This window comes from Heloderma suspectum, chromosome 3 (assembly GCF_057233095.1).
Source record: "Heloderma suspectum isolate Gila_16-S chromosome 3, 16-S_ref, whole genome shotgun sequence".
NCBI lineage: Eukaryota > Metazoa > Chordata > Lepidosauria > Squamata > Helodermatidae > Heloderma > Heloderma suspectum.
The window spans coordinates 94,154,854-94,170,993 of record NC_139460.1 but is presented as its reverse complement, the minus strand read 5'-3'; positions in this window follow the sequence as shown (position 1 = coordinate 94,170,993).

Below are 16,140 nucleotides of genomic sequence, written 5' to 3'. Positions count from 1 at the left end.
TTTGGCTGAGGAGCAGGATATAAATACTTTAAAAAAAAGAAAGATTGGAACCACTGCAACACAGTGCCTGCCACCCAAGTCTCATACTAGCTAAATGTCCCAGAAGGATACTATGGTTGATAGTATCGGATGCCACTGAGAAGTCCAGAGAACCAACAGGGATGCGTCCCTGTCTAGTTCCTGGTAGGTCATCCAGCAAAGCTGTTTCAAAAACAAAACATAGCCTGAACTCAGATTGGAAAGGATCCAAAAAATCAGTTTCAACCAAGAAGGCCTGGAGTTATGTTGCCACTGCTTGGTCTAGAACCTTGCCCAGAAAAGGACTGCTGGAGATTGGATGTCAGTGTACAAAATCTTAAGACAAATATTTTACTATGCTTTTTTTCTACCAAACATCTGTGACTATCAGAATACCACCACTATAATACCCTAAGCCTCAGGTATTAACATAATGGGCTGAAATCTCATGTAGCCAGATGCATTTTGACCATTCAGCTCTTCTTCAATGGCTTAGAAAGAAACGACCAAGTGAAATATTACTTTTAAGACACTTAAGATCTTGTTCTGTCTTACTAATTTTTTAAAACTGGTGATATCATTTGAATAATTTTGTGTACATCTGTAGTATAAAAATATTTTAGGTATTAGGTAGCCTGACTTTAATATTTTTGTGGGACTCAAAAATAAGCCTGTCTGCAGTCAGTGGGGATTACTCCCATTAAGTGTGCATAGAATTGCAGCCTTTGTTATCACTAATGTTTTTTGGATTATGCGCAAAAATGACATAGTCAAAACGCACTTTAAGGGGTGGGGGAACTAAAAACCAATCTAGAAGACAAAAACATATACATGTATCTAAGATTAAGTGTTTAGAAATTATGGAAACATCTGCTGCCTGTGTGTACCAAAGAAAGTGTGAGCATAAGTAACAGCTGTGAGCAATATCAACAACAGCCCAGTGATGGCATTATTCCACCTACATCAGCAGGTGGTTCATTACCTCCAGACTTAACAGTCTAGCACTATTGAAAATGCCTTTCTGAACACGGCAACGTAACTCTTGGAACAGTTAAAATGAAACAAAAACCTGTATAGGATATCGTTCTTTTATCATTATCTGTTTTCTTGATGATGCTTTTTCTTCTTCCAGCTTTATGAATATGCCTCAATAGTGCCATAACCTCAACTTCCCTTTTGGGTTTTGGTTTGTTTGTTTTTTGGTATGCTTCTTCATCTTCATGTCACAGAATTTATCTTAGTGTGAAGCACCTTGAAGAATGGACATTCCACAGAAACAGTGACAGTATTATTGTACACTGCCTGGATATGTTGTACATGACAGGCAGTATAGAATTGTTTTTAAATATATAAGGGTTCAATCTTATGCATGTTTAGACAGAAAAAATCCTACAGCTCCCAGCCAGCCATGTAGGACCTTTTTCTTTCTAAACATGCATAGGATTGTACCTTAAATAAATGAATAAAATCAAATCTGACTCTTATTTTCTTTTGTGTATAACTGGCAAAGTAAGAACTTGAGAGTCTTCACCGTTCTAAAATGTGTGAGCTTCACATAATCTGGAACTTGAGCATTTTGCTCTGGGGGAGATGTGTGACTTCCAGTGCCACACATTACACAAAAAGCCTAAGTCACTGTCACTGTGAAGAGGCTGAAGCAGCCCACAGTGAACTCTACTTTGTTTTTTGTTTTTACTAGAACCCCAAGATCCACCAGCCAGAGCCAGGTGCAAACAACATACACTTTGAAGTAAAGAACAGGGTGCCTCTGAGCCTATTAGTATTATTTATTACATTTCTATACCACCCAATAACCAAAGCTCTCTGGGTGGTTTACGAATATTAAAAACATTAAAAATACAGTATACAAAGATTAAAAGCCATTTACATAAAAAATGCATGAACAGACAATATACACAAGAGAACATATATCTAAAACAGCTCCAACAAGCAATCTCAAAGCCATAACCATAAGACAATCCTGGATCCAGTAAAACTTATCATATGCTGCCAAATACCTGGGAAAAGAGAAAGGTCTTAACCTGGAGCCAAAAAGAGAGCAATATTGGTGCCAGGCGGACTGCATCGGGTTGATCATTCCATAATTGGGGGTCCACCACCAAGAAGGCCCTCTCCCTTGTTGCTATCTTCTGAGCTTCTCTCGGAGTACGCAGCTGGAGGAGAACCTTAGATGCTGAGTGTATTATACAGGAAGATTCATGTCAGGAGAGGCGCTCCATCAGGTATTGTGGTCCCAAGCCATGTAAGGCTTTATAGGTTAAAACCAGCACCTTGAAACAGGCTCGGAAACATACAGGCAGCCAGTGCAAGTCGGCCAGAGTTGGTCTTATATGTTCGGACCTTCTGGTTCCTGTTATCAATCTGGCTGCCACATTTTGCACAAGCTGCAGCTTCTGAACTGTCTTCAATGGCAGCCCCATGTAGAGTGCATTGCAGTAATCTAACTTGGAGATTACCAGAGCACAGACAACTGAAGCCAGGTTATCCCTGTTTAGATAGGGGCATAGCTGGGCCATCAACCGAAGTTTCTCGAAGGCAGTCCATGCCACTGAGGCCACCTGAGCCTCAAGTGACAAAGATGGTTCAAGGAGAACCCCCAAGCTACAGACCTGCTCCTTCAGGGGGAGTACAACTCCATCCAGAACAGGTTGGGCACCCTCCATCCAGTCAGAAGAACCACCCACCAACAGCATCTCAGTCTTGTCTGGATTGAGCTTCACTTTCTTAGCCCTCATCCAGTCCATTGTCGCAGCCAGGCACCGATTTAGCACATCCACAGGCTCATCTGAAGAAGATGAATAGGAGAAATAGAGCTGTGTGTCATCAGTGTACTGATGACAACGCACTCCAAAACTCTGGATGAAACTTAACGGTTTCATGTAGATGTTAAATAGCATGGGGGACAAAACTGATCCCCGTGGAACCCCATACAGGAGAATCCAGGGGGCGAGCAATATTCCCCAAGCACCACCTTCTGGAGCCGATCATCCAAGTAGGCGTGAAACCACTGCAATGCAGTGCCTTCCACTCCCAGCTCAGACAATCATCCCAGAGGAAAACCATGGCCGAAAGTATCAAAAGCCAACAAGAGATCAAGGAGCATCAACAGAGTCACACTTCCCATCTCTCGCCCAACATAGGTCATCATACAGGGTGACCAAGGCTGTTTCCGTGCCTAAACCCAGCCTGAACCCTGACTGAAATGGATCTAATCGGTCTCATCCAGGAGTGCCCGGAGCTGGTTGGCAACCACCCGCTCCAGAACCTTGACCAGGAAAGGAACATTTGCCACTGGCCTAATTATGAAGATTTTCTGGGTCCAGGGAGGGTTTCTTCAGGAGTGGTCTCACCACCAGCTGTCTGAGGCAGCCCGAGACCACTCCCTCTCACAAGGAGACATTAATCACCTCCCTGGCCCAGCCAGCTGTTCCTTCCCTGCCAATTTTTATAAGTCAAGAGGGGCAGGGATCCAATACAGAAGTGGTTGCACAAACCTGTGCAAGCACCTTATCAACATCCTTGAGCTGTACCAACTGAAACTCATCCAGAACAGGACAAGGCTGTGCTCTGGATGCCTCACCAGATTCACCTGCTACAACACTGGAGTCTAAGTGCCGGTGGATGCAAAAAAGATTTATCCTGGAAGTGCCTAGCAAATGCATTACAGTGGGCCTCAGAGGGGTCTACAGTGTCCTTAGGGCCGGGCATGTAATAGCCCCCAGACGACTCTGAAGAGCTCCACTGGGCGGCAGATAGAAGATTCAATAGAGACAGCAAGATAATTTTTTTGCTGCCCTCACTGCCCCTGAATATACTTTACCATAGGCACATATCAGCATTCAATTGCATCCGCTAGGATTTCTTCTCCATCTGTACTCAAGCCGTCCCCTATTTTGTTTCATTGAGTTCAGCTCTGGGGTATACCACAGAGCAGTACGAACTCTACTCAGTAGAGGGCACTCAGGAGCAATCTTGTCAACTGCTTGGGTCATTTCTGTATTCCACAAATCAACCAGGGTTTTGACAGGACAGCCTGCCATATCAGCTGGAAACCTCCCCAGAGTCCTCTGGAAACCATCCAGATCTGTTAACCTCCAGGGGTACACCATTGTAATATGTCCCCCGCCCCTGCAGAGGTGAAAAGCTGCTGTAAGTAGGGATGTCAGAGAATTCCGCCACGGACTCCAGTGAGGCCGGATTCTTTGGAATCCGCCCCCCGGAATCCATGGCGGAATGGCCTCCCCCCCGCCACCCCGCAGAATCCCTCCGAGACGGTGCTTACCTGGCGGTGGATGCGGCGGCTCCGGCTCCTCCGGCTGGTCTCCTGGCCGCTGCCGGGCTGCCATGGCTGCAAATGGTGGCCATCATAGCGGTCGCCATTTATGTGGCTGCCTTTTTCGTGATAGGCTACGTAAATACTTACGTAGCCTATCACGGCAAAGAGCAGGGGCGCAAATGGTGGCCGCCTCGGCTCTTTGCCGTGATAGGCTACGTAAGTAGTTACATAGCCTATCATGAAAAAGGCAGCCACGCAAATGGCGTAGCGGCCGCCATTTGCGTGGCTGCCTTTTTCGTGATAGGCTATGTAAATACATAGCCTATCACAGCTGGCAACCACGCAAATGGCAGCCGGCATAGTGGCTGCAGCAGCCCAGCAGCGGCTGGAATGCTGGCTGTGTCTGGCCCTGGCTGGCAGCTCTGCGGAGTTGCCGCGGAGTGGAGCTGGCTGGGGAGGATTCCAGGGGGGGAGGACAGAGCGCCTCCTCCCCACCGCGGATGGCTCCAGCGGAACCAGGTAAGTGTTTCGTACACCCCTAGCTGTAAGTCTAAACCTCAGCAGGCAATTACCTGACCATGACAAGGGGACTGATGCAAAGCCCCCCACCTTCTGACCGCCATCTCCATGTCCAGTTGAGAGAACCAAGTCTAGAGTATGCCCCACTACATGTGTTGAGCAGATGACATGTTGGACAGTCCCATGGTTGTCATGGAGACCATGAAATCCTGAGCTGTCCCAAACAAAGTGCCCTGAGTATGAATGTTGACATCCCCCAGAACCAACAGTCTGTGGGATTTCAACAGTGCACCCGAGACTACCTCTGTCAGCTCAGATAGGGAGTCTGTTGAGCAGCGGGGTGGGCAGTACACCAACAGAATCCCCAATCTGTCCCGCTGGCCGAACACAACGTGTAAACACTCCAGACCAGTAGTCACACAGACAGGGAACCTGCAGAGGGATGGAATTCCTATAGACCACAGCAATCCCCCCTCCCCAGCTCTCAGGTCTTCCTTGATGCTGAACCAAGTACCCCAGTGGGCAGAGCTGGGAGAGACTAACTCCTCCCTGCTCGCCCACCCAAGTCTGTTATGCATGCCAGATTGGCCACCTCATCCGCTATTAACTCATGGATGAGGGAGGTCTTATTTTGAACCGACCTGGCATTTAAAAGCAGCATCCGAAGACCTGAGGGCAGGCTGATAGGGAAACCACCGCACCTGTGGATGGGGGGGCGGGCTGGAACACAGCACAGCCATTAATTGCCTGGGCTGTGTTCCCCTAACCTGGCTAGACCTCCTCCCAACGCCATATCTCCCTTGACCTATACACTAATTGGGGGGCCCTCAAGTACCCCGACTTGGCCATATATCCTCTCTCCCAGGCACTTAACAGGATTCTAAGAAAAAACAACAACCATTCAACCCCTACACATAGAAGCCGCAAAACCAATCAACTGATGTTAGGGGGGCAGCCCTTTCATCTCCCCCCAAGTGTCTTCCCCCAAACGGGTGACGGCGCCTTTGGCATTACTGCTGCTGGGGCACTGTCACTCACATCAGAGCTGGGCAGATAAGAGACTTCCCAGAGAACTTTGACCCAGCCGGTTCAAATCAGCAGGAATTAGCCCAGCGGTTTTTTCCCTCTTCAGCTCCAGCCAGGGCGGTGGCTTCTCTCTGGCAGCAACACAATCCCAGGCAGGGCCAATAAGATGGTAAATTGGCCCACCTGTCTCTGTACGATGTCCTGGCTGCCTTTCCCTGCCTGGTTCAGGCTTTCACCAGGCCCAGAGCTTTGTTTTCAATATCAGAACTGAACTGAGCTCAGAATCCTTTCTGAGCTTGGAAAGGATTCTGAAGGTATATGTCCACTCCTGGCTACCCAAACTTTCTTCATTTCAGCAACCTAATTTAGGTGGGAAAGGTTGCTTTGTTGTTGCTATTTTTAAACAACAGGGAGTTGGAAGCTCTTGGCAATCTACTGCAAATTACCCAGAGAACTACTAGTAGAAAGACAGGTTGCTACCTGCTGAAACCGTACTTCAAATTGGCATCTATTTATTTACACATATACAGTCAGGGCCAGAAATATTGGAACAAGGATAACTATTTTGGCAGTTGGCCTCTGTACACCACCACATTGAAGTTGAAAGGAAACACACCCAGATGGGAGCAAAGTCAGGATTTTCAGCTGTAATTCAAGGGGTTGGACAAAAGTGGGGCACTAACCATTCAGGAAGTACAGCCGGTGGCATACACCCCCCCCCAATAATTGGTGGCTCATAAGTAATGGAACAAAGCAACATCATTTCAAACTTAACGATCACCCTTAATACCTGGATAAAAAACCTTTGCAGTCAATGACTGCCTGAAGTCTGGAACCCATGGACATGCCCAAATGCTGAGTTTCCTCCCTCAAGATGCTTTGCCAGGCCTTTACTGCAGCTGCCTTCAGCTGCTGCTTGTTTGTGGGTCTTTCTGCCTTCAGTCTTGTCTTCAGTAAGGGAAAAGCATGCTCTATTGGGTTGAGAACAGGTGACTGACTTGGCCATTGCAGAACATCCCACTTCTTTGCCTTCAGAAACTCTTGGGTAGCTTTTGCTGTATGTTTTGGGTCATTATCCATCTGCAATATGAAGCGGCGTCCTATCAGTTTGGCAGCATTCGGCTGAATCTGAGCAGAAAGTCTAGCCCTATACACTTCGGAATTCATCCTGCTGCTTTGATCAGCAGTCAGGTCATCAATAAACACCAGTGACCCGGTTCCATTGGCAGCCATACATGTTGTTGTTGTTGTTCAGTCGTTCAGTCGTGTCCGACTCTTCGTGGCCCCATGGACCATAGCACGCCAGGCCTTCCTGTCCTGCGCTCTCTCCCGGAGCGTGCTCAAGTTCATATTCATTGCATCCGTGATGCTATCTAGCCATCTTATCCCCTGCCGTCCCCTTCTCCTTTTGCCTTCAGTCTTTCCCAGCATCAGGGTCTTTTCCAGGGAGTTTTCTCTTCGCATTAGGTGGCCAAAATATTTCAGCTTCAGTATCTGTTCTTCCAATGAGCAGTCAGGGTTGATTTCCTTTAGGATGGACTGATTTGACCTCCTTGCAGTCCAGGGGACTCGTAAGAGTCTTCTCCAGCACCACAGTTCGAAAGCATCAATTCTTCGGCGCTCAGCCTTCCTTATAGTCCAGCTCTCACAGCCATACATTACTACTGGGAAAACCATAGCTTTGATTAGACGGACCTTTGTCGGCAAGGTGATGTCTCTGCTTCTTACTATGCTGTCTAGGTTGGCCATAGCTTTCCTCCCAAGGAGCAAGCGTCTTTTAATTTCATGGCTACAGTCACCGTCTGCGGTGATCTTGGAGCCCAAGAAAGTAAAATCTGTCACTGCTTCCATTTCTTCCCCTTCTATATGCCAGGAAGTGATAGGGCCAGATGACATGATCTTAGTTTTTTTAATGTTGAGTTTCAAACCAGCTTTTGCACTCTCCTCTTTCACCCTCAACAAGAGGCTCTTGAGATCCTCTTCGCTTTCTGCCATTAGGGTGGTATCGTCTGCATATCGGAGGTTGTTGATAATTCTCCCGGCAATCTTAATTCCGACCTCTGATTCATCCAATCCGGCATTTCTCATGATGTACTCTGCATATAAGTTAAATAAGCAGGGTGACAATATGCAGCCTTGTCGTACTCCTTTCCCAATTTTGAACCAATCGGTTGTTCCATGTCTGGTTCTTACTGTTGCTTCTTGACCCTCGTACAGGTTTCTCAGGAGACAGGTAAGGTGGTCTGGTACTCCCATCACTTTAAGAATTTGCCACAGTTTGTTGTGATCCATGCAATCAAAGGCTTTAGCATAGTCAATGAAGCAGAAATAGACGTTTTTCTGGAATTCTCTTGCTTTCTCCATGATGCAGCGAATGTTGGCGATTTGATCTCTAGTTCCTCTGCCTCTTCTAAATCCAGCTTGTACTTCCGGTAGTTCTCGGTTCGCATACTGCTGAAGCCTAGCTTGTAGGATTTTGAGCATCACCTTGCTGGCATGTGAAATGAGCGCAATTGTGCGGTAGTTTGAACACTCTTTGGCGTTGCCCTTCTTTGGAATTGGAATGTAAACTGACCTTTTCCAGTCTTGTGGCCACTGTTGAGTGTTCCAGATTTGTTGGCATATTGAATGCAGCACTTTAACAGCATCATCTTTTAGGATTTTAAATAGCTCAGCTGGGAGACTGTCATCTCTGCTAGCTTTGTTGTTACTAATGCTTCCTAAGGCCCACTTGACTTCACTCTCAAGGATGTCCGGCTCAAGTTCAGTGACCGCACTATCATGGCTATCAGGGACATTCAGATCTTTCCTGTGTAGTTCTTCTGTGTATTCTTGCCACCTCTTCTTAATCTCATCTGCTTCTGTTAGGTCCCTGCCTTCTTTGTCCTTTATCATGCCCGTCTTTGCACAAAACGTACCCTTGAGATCTCCAATTTTCTTGAAGAGATCTCTAGTCTTTCCCATTCTGTTGTTTTCCTCGATTTCTTTGCATTGTTCATTTAAGAAGGCCTTCTTGTCTGTCCTTGCTATTCTCTGGAACTCTGCATTCAGCTGGGTATATCTTCCCCTTTCTCCCTTGCTTTTTGCTTCCCTTCTTTCGTGAGCTACTTGTAAAGCCTCATCAGACAGCCACTTGGCTTTCTTGCATTTCTTTTTCTTTGGGACGGATTGAGTTGCTGCCGCGTGAACAATGTTACGGACCTCCGTCCATAGTTCCTCAGGCACTCTGTCTATCAGGTCTAATCCCTGAAATCTATTCCTCACCTCCACTGTATATTCATCAGGGATATGATTTAGGTCATACCTGAACAGTTTACTGGTTTTCCCGACGTTCTTCAATTCAAGCCGAAATTTTGCAAGAAGCAGCTCATGATCTGAGCCACAGTCAGCTCCAGGTCTTGTTTTTACTGACTGTATGGAGCTTCTCCATCTTTGGCTGCAAAGGACATAATCAATCTGATTTCGATATTGACCATCTGGTGACGTCCATGTGTAGAGTCGCCTCTTGTGCTGTTGGAAAAGAGTGTTTGCTATGATCAGCATGTTCTCTTGGCAAAACTCTATTAGCTTTTGTCCTGCTTCATTTTGTACACCAAGGCCATGCCTGCCTGTTATCCTGGTGATTTCTTGACTTCCTACTTTAGCATTCCAATCCCCTATGATGAAGAGGACATCTTTTTTTGGTGTTAGTTCTAGAAGGTGTTGTAGGTCTTCATAGAACCGATCAACCTCAGCTTCTTCGGCCTCAGTGGTTGGGGCATAGACTTGAATTACTGTGATGTTGAATGGTTTGCCTTGGATTCGTACTGAGATCATTCTATCATTTTTAAGATTGTACCCCAGTACTGCTTTTCCCACCCTTTTGTTGACTATGAGTGCTACTCCATTTCTTCTAAGGGATTCTTGCCCACAATAGTATATATGATGGTCACCTGAATTAAATTCGCCCATGCCTGTCCATTTTAGTTCGCTGATTCCCAAGATGTCGATGTTCAATCTTGCCATCTCATGTTTGACCACCTCCAGCTTACCTTGATTCATTGATCTGACATTCCAGGTTCCTAAACAATATTGTTCTTTACAGCATCGGATTTTCTTTTCACCGCCAGACACATCCACAGCTGAGTGTCCTTTCGGGTTTGGCCCAGCCGCTTCACTCTTTCTGGCGCTACTTGGAAATACCCTCTGCTCTTCCCCAGTAGCATATTGGACACCTTCCGACCTGAGGGGCTCATCTTCCGGCGTCATATCTTTTAGCCTTGTGATACGTTCCATGGGGTTTTCTTGGCAAGAATACTGGAGTGGGTTGCCATTTCCTTCTCCACTGGACCACATTTTGTCAGAACTCTCTGCCATGACCTGTCCGTCTTGGGTGGCCCGGCACGGCATAGCTTATGGCTTCACTGAGTTATGCAAGCCCCTTCGCCACAACAAGGCAGTGATCCATGAAGGGGAGCCATACATGCCCATGCCATAACTCTGCCTCCACCATGTTTGACAGATGATGTGGTATGCTTTGGATCATGAGCTGTTCCTTTCCTTCTCCATACTTTTCTCTTCCCATCATTCTGGTACAAGTTAATCTTGGTTTCATCAGTCTTATTCTATACCAAAGAATCTTATTCCAGAACTGGGCAGGCTTGTTTAGGTGTTTGCTGGCAAAGGCTAATCTGGCCTGTCTGTTCTTGAGCGTTACCAGTGGTTTGCACCTTGTTGTGAAGCTCTGTATTTACATTCATAAAGCCGTCTCTTGACTGTAGATGTTGACAATAACATGCCTACCTCCTCAAGAGCATTCTTGACCTGGCTAGATGTTGTGAAAGGGTTCCTCTTCACCATGAGCAGAATTCTGCGGTCATCCACTTTAGTTTTCTTCCGTGGTCTTCCAGGCCTTTTGCTGTTGCTGAGCTTGCCAGTTAATTAATTCCCTCTTTTTCAGGATGTTCCAAACTGCTGTGTTGGCCACTCCCAATGTTTTTGCTATCTCTCTGATGGGTTTATTTTGTTTCCTCAGCCTAATGATGGCCTCTTTCACTCACATGGACACCTCTTTGGACTTCATGTTGGGGGTTCCAGTGAACAGCTACCAAATGCAAATATAACACTCAGAACCACCTCCAGGCCTTTTATCTGCTGGATTGGTCATGGGGTACCCAGGAAACAGGCCACACCTGGCCATGCAGCTGCTTGTCAGCCATTCGTTCCATTACTTATGAGCCACCAACGAGGGAGTCTGAATTTGGGAAACTTCTATAGCTGAGGAGTTTTGGCAGGAACCCTTGCCTCACCATCCCAGTGCTCATGAACCTAACGGGTTCCTGCTCATTCCCTCAGTTCCTTGCAACCGTCATTGTGGCCTCAGAACCAAGAAGAAATACCTTCAGTATCCAAAATTGTACTTGAGTATGACACCGAAGAGGGGGTGATGGGTGGGTTGTGTGAATTCAGAGATGACCACTCGAAGAATTGGAGGTACAGGTAATATGTCTTTTTTTCGTGGTCTCTGTGCATACACATATGGGTGAGTAGCAATCTAAGGTGGTGAGTCGGTGTCCTATTACGATACAGAAGGATGGCAGGACCAAAGGTACAGTCAGCTCTAGCCCAAACATCCAGTCTGAAGTGTCTAACAAAAGTAGACCGTGGTGACCAGGTTGCAACGTGGCACAGTTCAGGGATGGCAATGCCCCTACTGAATGCAACCAACGTTGCTATCACAGGGGCAGAGTGAGCTTGGACTGGGGAAGAGGGATCGAGCCCAGTCAGCTCATATGATAGCTTGATGGTTTTGACGACCCAGGAAACAAAGTGTTGAGTCGAGAGAGGCTGGCTTTTGCATTTACCACTGTAGCAAACAAAAAGGCAAGGTGAAAGTTGGAATTGTTCAGTCCTCGACTTATAAAAGGCCAAAGCATGGTGCACATCAAGCATGTGCAAGGTTGACTCTAGAGGTATAGATGGGGAAGCAAAGAATGCAGGCAGAATAATGTTGGTTTAAATGAAAATCCGACATGACTTTTGGTAAGGTGGGGTCAGGTCTGAGGACCACCTTGTCTTGGTGAAAGGTGAAGTAGGGCTGGTCTACTCTGAGCGCACAGAGTTCACAGCTTGGTGTGCGGATGTAATAGCCACCAAAAACGCCACTTTCCAAGAAAGGAGGCGTAGGTCTGTAGTCGACAGTGACTCGAAGAGCTTGGATGAAAGTGCTTTAAGCACCACAGAAAGGCTCCAGCTCGGTACTATAAAGCGAATCGGTGGTGCCAGATTCCTGATCCTCTTCAGAAATTTCATCACTGTCGGATGTGAGAAGACAGAGAAGCCCTCAACAGGAGGGTGAAATGCAGAGACAGAAGACAGACAAACTCTTAAAGAAGACAGTTTGAGTCCTTTCTCAAGGAGGGACAGGAGAAACTGAAGAATTTGGTGCAAGGAGCTGAGCAGGTGGAAACTGTGATCCCGAGCAAAGGACAAAAAAGCAGTCTATTTCCTTGCATAGGAATGTTGCGTAGAAGGCAATCAAAAAGTGGTTGCGTAGTGGCATCAAAAATTCTCTGTACTGATGCTGGGATTGTTCAGTCTCTGTCACCCAATCTTCCATGCCGTCAAGGAGAGTCGCTAGGTCAGGGTGTTGGATTCAGCCGTTCTCCCTGAAGAGAAGGGATGGATGTGACGAGAGAGGATAGCATTAGCCTTGTGTCATCCTGAGGAATGCGGCAAACCATGGTTGACAGGGCCAACTTTGGGTGTGTTGGGAAAAGTGGGGCTATCTTGTTGGAATTTGAAATTACATACTGCTTGAACTGAGGAGCAGAGATGGATACTCAAGCTATGCTGGTACATGCCTACTTTTGCTCTAATCTCCCTGTGTAGGATGCATTTAGGCTACTACTTTGTTAGAGCTAGAAAACAGAACAGGCTCTTGTCATCTGTACTTTTTGTACTGGGGAAATACTGGTGTGAATGCATCCTTGGGGTCTGATTTAATATTTAAAGCACTTTTTCATTTGAGCATGGAGCTGACAAGAAAATAGGAAGTGTTGCAAACACTGTTTTCTGACATCCTGCTTTGGATAAGGACAGAGCATCTGCTCCTGTGCTTAATATGGGGGCAGATTAGTAAATAACTGCTACTTCCTAGCTTACAATTGGTAATTGGTGGGCAAGTACAACAAGCTTCTGGTATTGCAATCTTGTCCTTAAATCTTCTAGTTCATCTGTGGAACAGCAGGTTACAATTTATTTTTTACATTTATATCCCACCTTTCTTCCAAGGAACCCAAGGAAGTGTATGTGATCCTCCTCCTCTCCATTTCATTCTCACAACCACCCTGGGTGGTAGGTTAGGCTGAGAGTCGGTGATTGGCCCAAAGTCACCCAGTGAGCTTCATGGCTAGATGGGGACTAGATGCGGGTCTCCTGAGTTCCAGTCCAACACTCTAACCACTCCACTACACATGCTGTCATTAAAGTTAATGTTGCCCAAACCAACATTTTGTCCAGAAACTACACCTGCACCAATAGCTACATGACAGTGATGTGTTTCGAATAACCATCCCATGGTTTGCTCAACCACCTTTGAAGAATTAAACAACCCAGTATTGCAGAGGCTTCTGGAAGGGTTTTCCAAGGTCAAGTGTGTTGATTCAATGCGCCTGGTTCCCTCAAGTTACACAGGAAGTGTGTCAGTCTGTATGTTGATTTCTGTTAGTTCAGAGAGCAAAGCAAGGACTAGTTGATTTATTTATAATTATGGTTAGGCAGCCTTTAAAGATCGATTCCTCCCCGTGTGGGTGACTGTCAGGGACTCCAGGGTCCCTGGGAACTTAATTGCCTGAGGCTGGGAAATAGGCTAGTTTAAGACTCAGGACTCTTGAGGTATGCAACGGAATAGGTGTTTAAATCAGGCGGCCCACAATACACAGAGGCAATTCAATTAAATTAGAAATCAGCATGAAGTATCAACATTTCAGTTCCAAAATATTTCAGTTATAAATAATAGTATCAATCTAACAACAGAGGCATGCAACTGGCAGGCAAGAAAGCATTTGGTCAGATCCAAGGCTGGCCTACCATTAAATGGAGTGAGGTGGATGCTTCAGGCAGCAGGTGCTGGTGAAGGCAGAGTGGCAGTGAGGTATTGGAGGACAGAGCTGCGTGTGGCCTGCCCTGGTGTATAGCATCTGTCCTTCTTTGTAAGGAAATTCCTAAACCTGTTCCTGTTTGTGGCGTTTAGGGAAACCTGGTCTGAAAGAAAAGCTGTAATTTTGCTTAGCTGGGGAAGACTCAGCTTAGGAACGGTGAGCAATCATATTTAAGAACCTTTAAGCAATATCAACCTATTATTTGAAGAGCGACATTCACTTTCATAAACAACTGCTGTTAATGAACACCTTCATTTTTTGTTCATTTGAAAGGTTGTCTCTAGTGGTGGTGTCACTCCCATACCTATGCTAAAGAAACCAGTTTCTTTTAGGTAGAGGGGGGTTTATTCTGGTGGCAGCAGTTAAAAGGTTTTATAACTGTGGAAGCATTCCCTAATGATGAGGACTAATTGAGAACTTTATTAAAAATGGTGGGAGTGAGTTCTTGTCAGGGTGGACACTGAGCCCATAGAATCCCAGAGTAGTTCTGACTCTGAGGAAGAGGAGTCGCTCCTAGGAGAGCAGCGCGCTCCTCTTTCCCAGGGCAAACAGCTGACGGAGATTCCTCCCACCGGCATTCTTAGCTTAGATAGCAGTCCTGGGAGTGACAGAGCGCGGGAAGCAGACTTAATGGACGCGCGTCACCGACGCAGAGAGCGGCGTCAAATGGAGGATGCAGAAAGGAGGCGTAGTGCCTGGTTGGTGCACAAACAAGTTGCTCCCAGAGGATCCAAGGGAAAAGGGGAGGGACTCTCCCTAGCCCTTAAGTTCAGGGTCTGCCAGTGATTCCCTTTCAAACAGGGACCAACTGTTCCAACTTAGGGCATAGGTACTCTGCTGCTCATATCTAGTTGCTAACAGTAGAGTTGTTAAGTTATAAAAGAGGAATAAAGCTTTGAAAATAATCCCTTTGTCTGTGTCTGGACTTGGCTACTGGATTAGACTGAGAGAGACCTCCAAGGAGCCCTTGACAGCTCTATAGGCTCAAGCCTCAGAGTTAGTTATACAAAAAGAAGCATAGGTGGGATAACCCACATGCTGTTCTGTCACATCTGGTGGCAGTAGTAGGATAAGCTACAATGTTTCTTTCACATCTGGGTTTTCGACTAGAACTATGTTAATTGACTACTACAGCATCCAACCAGAACAAGCCCAGAAATACAGGACGCTGTGGAACAAAACCTAAACTGTCAAGAATGCACATTTTCTTCCACATTATATGGCAACTCTACTCATATGTTGGGAAACTAAGCATAACTTGGAGCATCTCTAAACTCCTATCAGTAAATAGGATTAAATAATTTTAATTAGGAATGGAAAAAAAACTAAGCTGGGAATCTTACAGAAAGGATTAAAAACCATTTCCCCCATGACTTCATTATTTCCAGAAATTTTACATCTCTGGTCTTTCTGTAAAAGTGTTAATAGGTTTTAGAAATCATTTGGGGAGGGGGAGTCAAGGTTAAGTAACAATATATAAACACCTTGTCTTAAGTATTTTATTCATCATTCTAAAAGAAAATATTTCACAATCCAAACCTGTTCTTTTTTTGGAAAAACACAAAAACAGTTCGGGGGGAGGGCTTTTTCCAGGCTTTCGCATCTCAAATCATCCCTAGCCAGCACAGCCAGTGGTTAGGGATGATGGGAATTACAGTACACCAACATCTTGAGGGCCACAAGTTGCCTGCCCCAGCTATAACTCCTCCAACTTAAGCGCCCAGCTCCAACCACTGACTTCTGGGACCCTGGGCTAGAGAACTCACCTTCCAGGTCTTGGTTGGGAGCCTGGCTCTGATAGCAGTACAATCCAAAAATAGATCTGCTGCACAAACCTGTGTGTTAATAGTCTTTTTCAGTTCCTTTTCTGCATCTGTGGTGCAATATCAGGCATAGGGAAGCCTGCTTTCTGTACAAACCACAATACTGCTCCTGACAGAGATCTCCACATCAAAATCACATTAGTCAACACACCATTTACAATGGTGTAATGCAAATTCCACACATTTTTTTGGGTGTGCATGGTAAAACATTGCAGATGGCATGAATGGTTTTGTTGTAAATCCACACACACACAGTATGGAACTAAACTGCAGACTTGCTAGTGAAGACAGTCCAGGTAGAGATCTTTTGTCTAGG